This window comes from Rhinoraja longicauda, chromosome 40, assembly GCF_053455715.1.
Source record: "Rhinoraja longicauda isolate Sanriku21f chromosome 40, sRhiLon1.1, whole genome shotgun sequence".
Classification (NCBI taxonomy): Eukaryota; Metazoa; Chordata; class Chondrichthyes; order Rajiformes; family Arhynchobatidae; genus Rhinoraja; species Rhinoraja longicauda.
In genome coordinates this window covers 12,612,634-12,626,431 of record NC_135992.1, presented here as the reverse complement: position 1 = coordinate 12,626,431, position 13,798 = coordinate 12,612,634, and positions in this window count along the sequence as shown.

The window sequence follows — 13,798 nt, the reverse complement described above, 5'->3', positions numbered from 1 at the left end:
TTTAGAAGGATGAGAGGGGATCTTATCGAAACGTATAAGATTATTAAGGGGTTGGACACGTTAGAGGCAGGAAACATGTCCCCACTGTTGGGGGAGTCCAGAACCAGGGGCCACAGTTTAAGAATAAGGGGTAGGCCATTTAGAACTGAGATGAGGAAAAACCTTTTCAGTCAGAGAGTTGTAAATCTGTGGAATTCTCTGCCTCAGAAGGCAGTGGAGGCCAATTCTCTGAATGCATTCAAGAGAGAGCTAGATAGAGCTCTTAAGGATAGCGGAGTCAGGGGGTATGAGGAGAAGGCAGGTACAGGTTACTGATTGTGGATGATTAGCCATGATCACAATGAATGGCGGTGCTGGCTCGAAGGGCCGAATGGCCTCCTCCTGCACCTATTATCTATTGTCTATTATCTATCTATTGTCGATTGTCTATCCATGTTCTCCAGAGATGCTGTCTGACTCCTTGAGTTACTCCAGCACTTTGTGTTCTACGCAAGATTCCAGCATCTGCAGTTCCTCCTGTCTGATAACAGGCGGGAAGAGGCTGTTGGCGAGTCTGTTTGGAAGCTTTTGTATCTTCTGCCCGAGAGGAGAGGGGGGGGGGGGAAGGGGGAATGCCCAGGGTGAAAATGGTCCTTGATTATGTTGGCAGCTTTCCGGAGGCAGCGTGAAGTGTAGATGGAGTCGATGGAAAGGGGTGAGGGAGGCCGGTGTGTGTGTGTGTGTGTGTGTGACTGACCCACCACTACATCCACAACTGCAATATCTTTAGACTTTAGAGATATGCCGCGCAGAAAGAGGCCCTTCGGTCCATCAAGTCCGCGCCGACTAGCACTAAACACCACACTACGCACCATTTCCGAAACAGTTTTTTTACTGAAGCCAATTAACCCATAAACCCGCACGTCTTTGGAATGTGGGAGGCAACCGGAGCACCCGGAGAAAACCCACGCAGTCACGGGGAGAACGTGCAAGCTCCACACAGACAGCACCCGTAGTCAGGTGCTGCAAGGCAGCAACTCTACCGCTGCGCCACCGAGCTGCCTTAAAAAAACACTTTAAATGATTTTTATTTTATTTAAAAACATTTGGACAGGTGCCTGGATAGGATAGTACAGGTTGAGGGATATGGGCCAAGCGCGGGCAGGTGGGACTCGTGTGGATGGGACAGGTTGGCCGGTGTGGGCAAACTGGGCAGAAGGGCCAGTGATTCCCACTCTGATTTCCCAGAGACTTCGTTTCTTCCCCCACAGCTCCATCTAAGACAGCAGGAAATTGCAGAGAGTGGTAGACGCAGCCCAGACCATCACGCAAACCAGCCTCCCTTCCATGGATTCCACATTCACATTGCCTCCACATGAAATCACCCTATCACGAGAAGGTGCCTGTCCGGTTGAGTTACTCCAGCACTTTGGTTCTTTTTTTTTGTGCAAGCCAGCACTTGCAGTTCCTCGTTTTGTTTTTTTCTACCACGGCCAACAGAGTGGCGAAGTGCTTTGATAACCACTGCCATGGTATTGTAGGCAGGAGAGGCTTCCTCTCACCAAACCCCACCATACCCCCCCCCTCCCCCCATCAATGATCAGCACCCTACCACCCACAAGCCATATAAGAAAATAACTGCAGATGCTGGTACAAATCGATTTATTCACAAAATGCTGAAGTAACTAAGCAGGTCAGGCAGCATCTCGGGAGAGAAGGAATGGGTGACGTTTCGGGTCGAGACCCTTCTTCAGACTGAAGAAGGGTCTCGACCCGAAACGTCACCCATTCCTTCTCTTCCGAGATGCTGCCTGACCTGCTGAGTTACTCCAGCATTTTGTGAATACACCCACAAGCCACCTCCACTGCTCAACCACAGATGATTTTATCCTCTCTATCCACAACCGCCAACTCCACTCTCGCACTCTGTCATAAAGAGCACAGTGCAGCAGACAGACGCACCACAAACCAGGCGGACAGGCACTGAAGAACATCCTGTGCCTGCTTCTCCGAGGCTGCGCTCGGGTCAATCCTCGTCTCGCCCACCGTCTTCTCCCGCCAGATCCTCCCTGGCCAGGTGACTATTTTTTTCGTCTTCCTCGGCCTGCTTTGGCCCAGTGCGTGCGCTGCCCACTGTATCTCCGACAGTCCGATCCCGACACCAGTGGGATTGAAGGCTGGAGTAACTCAGCGGGACTGGCAGCAGCTCTGGAGGGGGAAGAATGGGTGACGCTTCCCTTCTCCAGAGATGCTGCCCGTCCCGCTGAGTTACTCCAGCTTTTCGTGTTTATCTTCGGTTTAAACCAGCGTCTGCAGTTCCTTCCCACACAAACTGAGTCAGCGGTACTGTACCTCAGTGTAATTAATGGACGCGGCGTAGAACATTGTCTGTGTCGGTGATTATAGATATGAAGCCGTTTCGTTTATTGTCACCTGTACCGAGGTACAGCAGAAAGCTTTTGTCGCGTGTGATCCAGTCAGCGGAAAGACAACAAATGATTGCAATCAAGCCGCCCGCAGTGTACAGACAAAGGGAATGACATTGAGTGCAATGTAAAGCCTGCAAAGTCCGATCAAAGAGGGTGTCACAAACTGCTGGAGGAACTCAGCATGCCAGGCAGCATCTGTGGAAGGGGACGTTTCAGGTCATTTCACACCGAAACAGTGTCCTGACCTGAAACGTCATCCATCCATTCCCCTCCACAGATGCTGCCTGACCCGCAGAGTTCCTCCAGCACTATGTGTTTTGCTCAAGATTCCAGCCATATCTGCAGTCAATTCTGCTCCTATGTCTTACGGTCTGATATTATTCACAATTTAGAAGTCATAGAGTCACACAGCATGGAAGCAGCTCCTTCGGCCCATGCCGACCAACATGCCCCATCTATACTAGTCCCACCTGCCTGCGTTTGGCCCATATCCCTCTAAACCTGCCCTGTCCATGTACACGTCCAAATGTTTCTGAAACATTGTGATGGTCCCTGCCTCAACTATCTCCTCTGGCAGCTCGTTCCATACACCCACCACCCTACGTGTGAAAAAAAAAGTTGCTCCTCGGGTTCCTATTAAATCTTTCCCCCCTCACCTTAATCCTACGTCCTCTGGCTCTCGATCCCCCTACTCTGAGCAACAGGTTCCTCTGCTCTTGGTAAGAGTCTCTACGCACAGTTTATACTCAGTGCCTAGCTCCAGCTATGAGAACAACTGGATTCTTGCACTCTAATGATTCACTATTGTACACGCACACACACACTGTGAACCTTCAAACTCTGAGATGGAAGTACAGGGTAAATGCTTAGAGGGCATTCTACTTTGTGAAGGTATCTAGGACAGGGAGCGATAAGGATAACCCAAAGCCTGGATCACGTGGATGTGGAGAGGATGTTTCCACCAGTGGGAGAGTCTAGGACCAGAGGCCATAGCCTCAGAATTAAAGGACGTTCCTTTAGGAAAGAGATGGGGAGGAATTTCTTTAGTCAGAGGGTGGTGGATCTGTGGAATTCATTGCCACAGAAGGACGTGGAGGCAGATCATTAGATATGCTCAATGCAGATGATAATGGATGGCAATGTATGGATCTAATGTATGGTGGAGCAGGCTCAAGAGGCTGATTGTTCGTGTTCATAAGAGATATGGGGCAGAATTAGGCCATTCAGCCCATTAAGTCTACTCCGCCATTCAATCACGACCAGTGAAGGAAATGGGTTTTAGGAACATGGGGTACTCTAAAGTCCGTGAGGCTGAGTTTGGGAAGGAAGGTGGGGGGAGGGATTTTCTTATGTGCCCATGTAAGAGTACAAGAATGCATAACTTGTTTATTGTGAATTTATAATATAGTTTATTGTGTATTATATGTCATAGCTGCTTTCTGGCATCTCTCTCTCTCTCTCTCTCTCTCTGTTTACATTACAAAATGTTCCATAATGGTATATAATCTCCATTCACTGCTCATTCCCCTGCCTTCTCCCCATCACCCCTGACACCCGTCCTAATCAATAATCTATCTATCTCTGCCTTAAATATATCCACTGACTGGGCCTCCACAGTCTCTTGTGGCAACAAATTCCTCAGATTCAAAGATTGGCTAACTCTTGACTCCAATTCCTACAAACTATATTAAATATGGCGGTCTTACCCTGAAATTGGTTTTCCTGTTTTTCCTTCTCGTTTTATTTCCCCAAACGATCCTTGCAATAAAGTTAATCGGTTCTGTACCAATATGAGGAGACGAGTAGACCCTAGCACAGAGAAGATGCAGGAGAAACTTAGATTCCATAAAAAAGGCTTTTACTAGAACCTCAATTAAACAAGCATCATAAGATCAACGTACAAAAAATACAAGACTGAGAAAAGATATGGACAAACATCAGATTTTAAATAGGGAACTCAATAAGCCACACAAATGAAAACGACACACAGGTGAACAGAGTTTACCATAATTGAACACAAGACAACCTACGCGTGCAGCGTAGGTTTACTAGGTTAATTCACGGAATGGCGGGACTGTCCTATGTTGAAAGACTGGAGCGACTAGGCTTGTATACACTGGAATTTAGAAGGATGAGAGGGGATCTTATCGAAACATATAAGATTATTAAGGGGTTGGACACGTTAGAGGCAGGAAACATGTTCCCAATGTTGGGGGAGTCCAGAACCCGGGGCCACAGTTTAAGAATAAGGAGTAGGCCATTTAGAACGGAGATGAGGAAAAACTTTTTCAGTCAGAGAGTTGTGAATCTGTGCAATTCTCTGCCTCAGAAGGCAGTGGAGGCCAATTCTCTGAATGCATTCAAGAGAGAGCTAGATAGAGCTCTTAAGGATAGCGGAGTCAGGGGGTATGGGGAGAAGGCAGGAACGGGGTACTGATTGAGAATGATCAGCCATGATCACATTGAATGGCGGTGCTGGCTCGAAGGGCCGAATGGCCTACTCCTGCACCTATTGTCTATTGTCTATTGTCTATACCGCCCCCTGAAAGATCAGCAGGCACCTCGACAGGTACACAAAATCAAAGGTAAAGACCCAAGTCTCCTAACTTTAGACTTTAGACTTTACTTTAGATTTTTAGACTTGAGGGATACTGTGCAGAAACAGGCCATTCGGCCCACTGCATCCGCACCGATGAGCTTTCACCCCACACACTGGCACTATCCTACACACACTAGACACGATTTACAATTTTTCGCGACGCCAGTTAACGTACACAACCTGCACGTCTTTGGAGTGTGGAGGGAACCGGAGCACCCGGAGAAAACCCGCGCGGGTCACGGGGAGAACGTACAAACTCCGTGCAGACAGCAGCCGTAGTCAGGATCGAACCCGGGTCTCTGGCGCTGTAAGGCAGCAACTCTACCGCTGCGCCACCGTGCCGCTCCAAAATAGGCCTAATTGTAATTAGTGACGGCTCGATTGTAATCATGTACAGTCTTACCGCTGATTGCCTTTAAAATATCCATTGACGGCCTCCAGAGCCTTCTGCCGCAATGAATCCCACAGATTCGCCGCCCTCTGACTAAAGAAATTCCTCCTCATCTCCTTGCTAAAGGAACGTCCTTTAATTCTGAGGCTGTGGCCTCTGGTCCTCGACTCGCCCGCCAGTGGAAACGATCCTCCCCACATCCACTTTTCTCTTTTTGCTCGGGATGCTAGCATCTTCAGTTCCTTGGAACGTTTCTCCCCTTGATTAAAAACCTAGCCGATCACAGGCTGGGGCCTGCGGGAAGGAACAGTATCCAAGAGAGGGTTAGATTTAGCTCTTGGGGCGAACGGAATCAAGGGATATGGGGAGAAAGCAGGGACGGGGTACTGATTCTGGATCGTATTGAATGGCAGTTCTCACTCAGCCACGATCGTATTGAATGGCAGTTCTCACTCGAAGGGCCAAATGGCCTACTCCTGCACCTATTTTCTACGCTCCTATGTTTCTAGTCGGTGCGTTTCAGCTGACGAGGCATACCGTAGCTGGAGCAGAATGTGTAATGTTGTGAAATATTAAAATATAATTGTAAAAAAGCCCCATAAGGAGCAACTGAAACCACAACACATGTCCTGATAAACCACAGCGAACACCAGAAGATCCGGTAAATGAGTAGTTTTCTTCTAAATTAGGTGAAGCAGGTTTAACTCTTTGTTGGTTGGATGGTGTTCTGACCCAGATAAGATTTCTTACCTCAGCTTCCATTGTTCCCGACATTAATGTACCTACAACCAGCGTTCGAAGGCACTGGGCCTGTCGTTTGGTTTTGTTTAGATATTCCGCGTGGAGACAGGCCCTTCGGCCCACCGAGTCCGCGCCGACCGGCGATCCCCGCGCACTAACGCTATCCTGCACGCACTCGTGACAATTTGTGACAATTTGTACCAAGGCCAATTGGCCCATAAACCCGCACGCCTTTGGAGTGTGGGAGGAAACCGGAGCACCCGGAGAAAACCCACCCAGGTCACAGGGAGAACGTACAAACTCCGTACAGGCAGCACCCGGAGTCAGGATCGAACAGGGGTCTCTGGCGCTGTGAGGCAGCAGCTCTACCCACTGCGCCACTGCACCGTAGTGATGTACTCGCTGGAGTTTAGAAGATAGGATGGGTGAGTTTAGAAGGACCTTATCAAACAGTGAAATATTCACGGCTTGGATAGAGTGGATGCGGAGAGGATGTTTCCACTAGTGTGAGAGTCTAGGACCAGAGGGCACAGCCTCAGAATAAAAGGATGTATCTTTAGAGAGGAGATGAGGAGGAATTTCTTTACTTAGAGGGTGGTGAATCTGTGGAATTCGTTGCCGCAGTCATTTGGGTATTTTTTAATCGGATTGACAGGTTTTTGATTGTTAAAGGTGTCATAGTTTATGGGGAGAAGGCAGGAGAATGGTGCAATAGGGTGGTAGAACCTGCACAGTGAATGGTCGGGCTCTGGGGAGTGTTGTGGAGCAGAGGGATCTAGGACCGCAGGTACATAGTTCCTTGAAGGTGGCGTTACAGGTAGATGGGGTGGTCAAATAGGATTTTCGTCAGTCAGAGTATTGAGTACAGAAGAGAGACACAAAATGCCGGAGTAACTCAGCGAGACAGGCAGCATCTCTGGAGAGAAGGAACGGGTGACGTTTCGGGTCTTCAGTCTGACCCGAAACGTCGCCCATTCCTTCTCTCCAGAGATGCTGCCTGCCCCGCTGAGTTACTCCAGCATTTTGTGTCTATCTTCGATTTAAACCAGCATCTGCAGTTCCTTCCTGCACATATTGAGTATAGAAGTCGGGAGGTCATGTTGAAGTTGGTGAGGCCGAATTTATAGAGTATTGTGTTCAGTTCTGGGCCACCATCTTATAGGAAAGATGTTGCCAAGTTGGAAAGGGAGCAGAGAAGATTTGTGAGGATGTTGCCAGGACTCGAGGGTCTGAGCGGTCGGGAGAGGTTGAGCAGGCTGGGACTCTATTCCCTGGAGCACAGGAGGATGACCCACTGAGTTACAATGGACAATAGACAATAGACAATAGGTGCAAGAGGAGGCCATTTGGCCCTTCGAGCCAGCACCGCCATTCAATGTGATCATGGCTGATCATTCTCAATCAGTACCCCGTTCCTGCCTTCTCCCCATACCCCCTGACCCTGCTATCCTTAAGAGCTCTATCTAGCTCTCTCTTGAATGCATTCAGAGAATTGGCCTCCACTGCCTTCTGAGGCAGAGAATTCCACAGATTCACAACTCTCTGACTGAAAAAGTTTTTCCTCATCTCAGTTCTAAATGGCCTACCCCTTATTCTTAAACTGTGGCCCCTTGTTCTGGACTCCCCCAACATTGGGAACATGTTTCCTGCCTCTAACGTGTCCAACCCCTTAATAATCTTATACGTTTCGATAAGATCTCCTCTCATCCTTCTAAATTCCAGTGTATACAAGCCTAGTCGCTCCAGTCTTTCAACATATGATAGTCCCGCCATTCCGGGAATTAACCTAGTAAACCTATGCTGCACGCCCCCAATAGCAAGAATATCCTTCCTCAAATTTGGAGACCAAAACTGCACACAGTACTCCAGGTGCGGTCTCACTAGGGCCCTGTACAACTGCAGAAGGACCTATTTGCTCCTATACTCAACTCCTCTTGTTATGAAGGCCAACATTCCATTGACTTTCTTCACTGCCTGCTTTACCTGCATGCTTCCTTTCAGTGACTGATGCACTAGGACACCCAGATCTCGTTGTACGTCCCCTGTTCCTAACTTGACACCATTCAGATAATACTCTGCCTTCCTATTCTTACCACCAAAGTGGATAACCTCACACTTATCCACATTAAACTGCATCTGCCATGCATCCGCCCACTCACACAACCTGTCCAAGTCACCCTGCAACCTCATAGCATCTTCCTCACAGTTCACACTGCCACCCAGCTTTGTATCATCTGCAAATTTGCTAATGATTTACTCCACCGTTCTGCTCCTTCCTGCACACTTTCTATCTGCTCCCTGCAAGTCTCCAGAGTAGAGCTCTTTCACACCATCCACTTCAATGATCAGATTTTTACGATCGACCTTTCGGGGTGGAAATAGCTCTGCGATACTCAAACAAAATTAACCACATCCGTCCTCAAACTGCGTAGATTCTGACACAATCGCACACCAATTCCCTAAAATCGGTTGAGCATCAAAATACACGGTAGAAGGGAGACCTGTGGTCCACTATTCCAGCTAGAGGTTTCGGTGGAAACTTGGTTCAGATGTGTGTAGATTCCCCTTCACTGGGGACCGCGCTGGTCTAGTCTCCTGGAGACCTTCTGATGTCTGTCCTTTTCACGACCCACCCGCACCCCACCCCACCCCCCATCCCCCATTGTCCATTCCCCAACACAGACGCTGCCCGACCCCTCCGAGTTCCTCAAGCATTTTGCGTTTCTCTCACGATCCCAGCATCTGCGGTTCCCATCGATCGACGAGTTCCTCCAGCACCTCTCAAAATTCTAGCACCTGCAGTTCGTCTCTCGCTGAGTTCCTCCAGCACTTTGTACTCTGCTCAAGATCCCAGCACCTGCAGTTCCTGTGTCTCGCTCAGTTCCTCCAGCACTTTGTCCTTTTCTCACGATCCTAGCACCTGCAATTCCTTTTTCCCCGTTGAGTTCCTCCAGCACTTTGTCCTTTTCTCACGATCCTAGCACCTGCAATTCCTTTGTCCCGCTGAGTTCCTCCAGCACTTTGTACTTTGCTCAAGGTCCTAGCACCTGCAGTTCCTGTGCCTCGCTGGGGTCCTCCAGCACTTTGTACTTTGCTCAAGATCCCAGCACCTGCGGTTCCTTGTGTGCCGCTGAGTTCCTCCTGCACTTTGTACTTTGCTCAAGATCCCAGCACCTGCGGTTCCTTGTGTGCCGCTGAGTTCCTCCAGCATTTGTTGCGTCCATCTGCAGTTCCTTGACCCTCCAGCCTTGCTGCGCTGGTTTTGACCGGTAACCCTATGGAAAATATGGACCAGCCAGAAAAAACGACCACGCCATTAACTTTGCCACCTTCTCAGCTTCCCCCAATAGTTTTGGTTTGTTTATATATATATATATACTTCTTGCTAATTTACAATGACCCTTGTGTACAGACGCTGTGTATTCTGTGTTGAAGTTATTCCTCTTCTATCTCCAGCAAGGATTACTCCAGGACCAACCCCCCCCCCCAGTGAAATTGCTGTCGTATATTCAATTGTTTACACATTTCATCATTTACCTTAGCTGTAAAGTGTGGTCCATTGTCTGAACTGATAACAGTCCAAACCTTGGTATTATCTCGCGTAGTAAAACAGCAACAGTAGACTGGGCTGTTTCATTAGTAGTAGGAACTACTTCAACCCATCGACTGAAAAGATCTATAATAACTAAAGTGTAAGAAAATAACTGCAGATGCTGGTACAAATCGAAGGTATTTATTCACAAACTGCTGGAGTAGCTCAGCAGGTCAGGCAGCATCTCGGGAGAGAAGGAATGGGCGACGTTTCGGGTCGAGACCCTTCTTCAGACTATAATAACTAAACAATGCTTGTAATTGTGCACTCTAGGACTTGTATGCACTGGAAGGGCCGTTGCGGGACAGGCGTACGTCCTGGTTCGTTCCGCACGGCTCTTCCACGGTTGTGCCTCTGGCAAATCTGACATTGGGACACAATGTTCTAGCACCGCCTTTGTCAACTTCCGGTGCCACCATGGGGCTTTACAATGATCCAACATTCCCCCCTGACCTCCGGGGAACCAATGATGAACATATCAGTGGAGTGGAGTCTGACCTTTCTGTCATGGGCCTCCTCCAGTGCCATAGTGAGTCCCACCGGAAATTGGAGGAACAGCACCTCATATTTCGCTTGGGCAGCTTGCAGCCCAGCGGTATGAACATTGACTTCTCCAACTTTAGATAGTTCCTCTGTCCCTCTCTTCCCCCTCTCCCTTCCCAGATCTCCCACTGTCTTCCTGTCTCCACCTATATCCTTCCTTTGTCCCACCCCCCCAACATCAGTCTGAAGAAGGGTCTCGACCCGAAACGTCGCCCATTCCTTCTCTCCTGAGATGCTGCCTGACCTGCTGAGTTACTCCAGCAGTTTGTGAATAAATACCTTCGATTTGTACCAGCATCTGCAGTTATTTTCTTATATATCAGTGGAGGGAGTTGAGATGCCCTTTTTAATTGACCCTATCCAACCTCGACCGACAACTGTTTGAGCGCCATAGCTTTCCCCTTTCCGGCACCAACGTACACCTCTCTGGACTTGAAGGGAAGACCCGAAGCTGCCCCCTAACTTTGCCTCTTCAGGTCAGGCGATGAATCGATGCTGCACCATCCCATTCTCAGTCACCACCGGCATCAGCTGCCGCCCCAGCAGGCCGCGACCTGCTACAAGGCTTGTTTGTCACCATCTCTTGCACAAGTGAGGGCATAGCGGTAGAGGGGGGTCCTACATCACACGTTATGGTCCTGCACACAGGGATGCTACCACAGTGGTGGCCCATTGACCTGACCCCACGCGCACTGTTTGATAACTTGACCACCCCTCATGTGGCCCTTTGCTATGACCCTACCGGTGTAAACACTGAGGACGAAGAATACTCCACCAATCATCTGGGACGACAGACCTATGTCACCATCTATGGTCACCAATCCTGGTCACCATCTACGGTCACCAATCCTGGCCGACATTCTACCTTCCTTGAGTCCGCTTATGACCATTGCTGTAAATGAGGGACATGCTGCTAAAAGAACTGGGAAGTTTGGCCTACACTTCACTGAACAAGGCAGATCAGACGTGCCTCGATAAACCACAGGCTTTCCCCGAAGGTTCTATTATGTTCTGGTCTGAAAGGAAAAGAAGACCTCGACAGGGGTGATCGGCCACCTTCGAGCGTCAGGTCCCCCGGAGGTCGAACAGCATTCGTGGTCCACCGGTCCTTTAGAAGTGGGCGGCACCAAATGTGATCCTATCCTCATCGGCGTTAAGCCAGGGGTGCCTCTTCCAGCTATCCAACAATTACCCCCTTCGTCCTTTAATTCTGTCTGGTCCTGGACTCTCCCACCAGTGGAAACATCCTCTCCACATCCACTCCATCCAGGCCGTTTACTATTCGGTAAGTTTCAATGATGTCCCTCCCCCCCCCATCATCCTTCTAAACTCCAGCGAGTGTCGTCAAGTTCTCATCATGTGTTAACCCACTCATTCCTCGGATCGTTCTCGTAAACCTCCTCTGGAGCCTCTCTGGAGACCAGAATGGCTCACCGTGCTCCAAATGTGGCCTGACCAGCACCTAGTAGTCTCAGCATTACACCCCTGTTTTTTGTGCTCTAGTTCTCCCGACATCAATGGTGGCATTGCGTCTGCCTTCTGTACTACCGATACGACTTACGGATTAATTTCTTGCGAATCCTGTACCAAGTCAAGTCACGTTTATTTGTCACATACACATACAAGATGTGCAGTGAAATGAAAGTGGCAACACCTGCGGATTGTGCTAAACTACAAAACACAATAGAGAGGAAAAAAAAATTAACACAAAAAATAAATTAATACAGTAGATTAAATTAGTCCCTGGTGATATGAGAGTTAACAGTCCTGATGGCCTGTGGGAAGAAACTCCGTCTCATCCTCTCCGTTTTCACAGCGTGACAGCGGAGGCGTTTGCCTGACCGTAGCCGCTGGAACAGTCCGTTGCTGGGGTGGCAGGGGTCCCCCATAATCTTGCCTGCTCTGGATCTGCACCTCCTGATGTATAGGTCCTGCAGGGGAGCGAGTGTAGTTCCCTTGGTGCGTTCTGCCGAACGCACTACTCTCTGCAGGGCCTTCCTGTCCTGGGCAAATCTGTTCCCAGACCAGCGCTCCCAAGTCCCTTTACACCTCTCCTGATTGTTGGCTGCCGAAAGAATCCTAAAGAATGGATCGACTGGGCTTATATTAAATGGAATTTAGATGAGAGGGGATCTTATAGAAAAATATAAAATTATTAAGGGATTGGACAGGCTAGATACAGGAAAAATGTTGGGGGAATCCAGAACCAGGAATCACACAGTTTAAGAATTAGGGGTAGGCCATTTAGGACTGAGATGAGGAAAAATCTTTTCACCCAGAGAGTTGTGAATCTGTGGAATTCTCTGCCACAGAAGGCAGTGGAGGCCAATTCACTGGATGTATTCAAGAGAGAGTTGGATATAGCTCTTAGGACTAAAGGAATCAAGGCATTGGACAGGCTAAATGCAGGAAAAATGTTCCCCATGTTGGGGGAATCCAGAACCAGGGGTCAACAGTTTAAGAATACAGGGTAGGCCATTTAAAACGGAGATGTTAAAAAACTTTTTCAGTCAGAGAGTTGTAAATCTGTGGAATTCTCTGCCTCAGAAGGCAGTGGAGGCCAATTCTCTGGATGCTTTCAAGAGAGAGTTAGATAGAGCTTTTAATGACAGCGGAGTCAGGGGGTATGGGGAGAAGGCAGGAACGGGGTACTGATTGTGGATGATCAGCCATGATCATAGTGAATGGCGGTGCTGGCTCGAAGGGCCGAATGGCCTCCTCCTGCACCTATTGTCTATTGTCTATTGGGGTACTGATTCCGGATGATCAGCCATGATCATAGTGAATGGCAGTGCTGGCCTGAAGGTCTGAGTGGCCAACTCCTGCAGCTATTTTCTATGTTTCTATGTTTCTGTGATGCTGCTGCCTGCTTTCCAGGAAGCCAGCCGCCAGCATGGTTCTGCAGGCAACAGGCGATCTCTCCAAGGCTGCAGAATATTCTGGTCCGCAGGTCCACTGTAAAAATAGAAGCGCTGGTCTGGTTTGTTCCATTGTGTAAGCGCAATGGAGAAACGTAAAACCTAAAGGTCAACTACCCACAAGTGAACCGCCTGGCACATTCTCAGCAGTTTGCTAATTTAATGCCGTACACTTGCAAAAACATGCGCGCATTTGTGTTAGTATGTGTAAACGTGTGCACGCTTATGTGTGTGATGGACACAAATTGCTGGAGTAACTCAGTGGGACAGGCAACATAGAAACATAGAAACATAGAAAATAGGTGCAGGAGTAGGCCATTCGGCCCTTCGAGCCTGCACTGCCATTAAATATGATCATGGCTGATCATCCAACTCAGTATCCTCCAACGCAATACTCCAGGTGTGGTCTCACCAATGCCCTGTACAACTGCAGCAGAACCTCCCTGCTCCTATACTCAAATCCCTGATTTGAGTATAAAAACATCTCTGGAGAGAAGGAATGGGTGACGTTTCGGGTCGAGACCTATCATCAGACTGATAGTCCACCTTTCCTTGATCATCCTTGCATGACTTTCATTCATTTGTTCTATTTGCATTCTATATCCC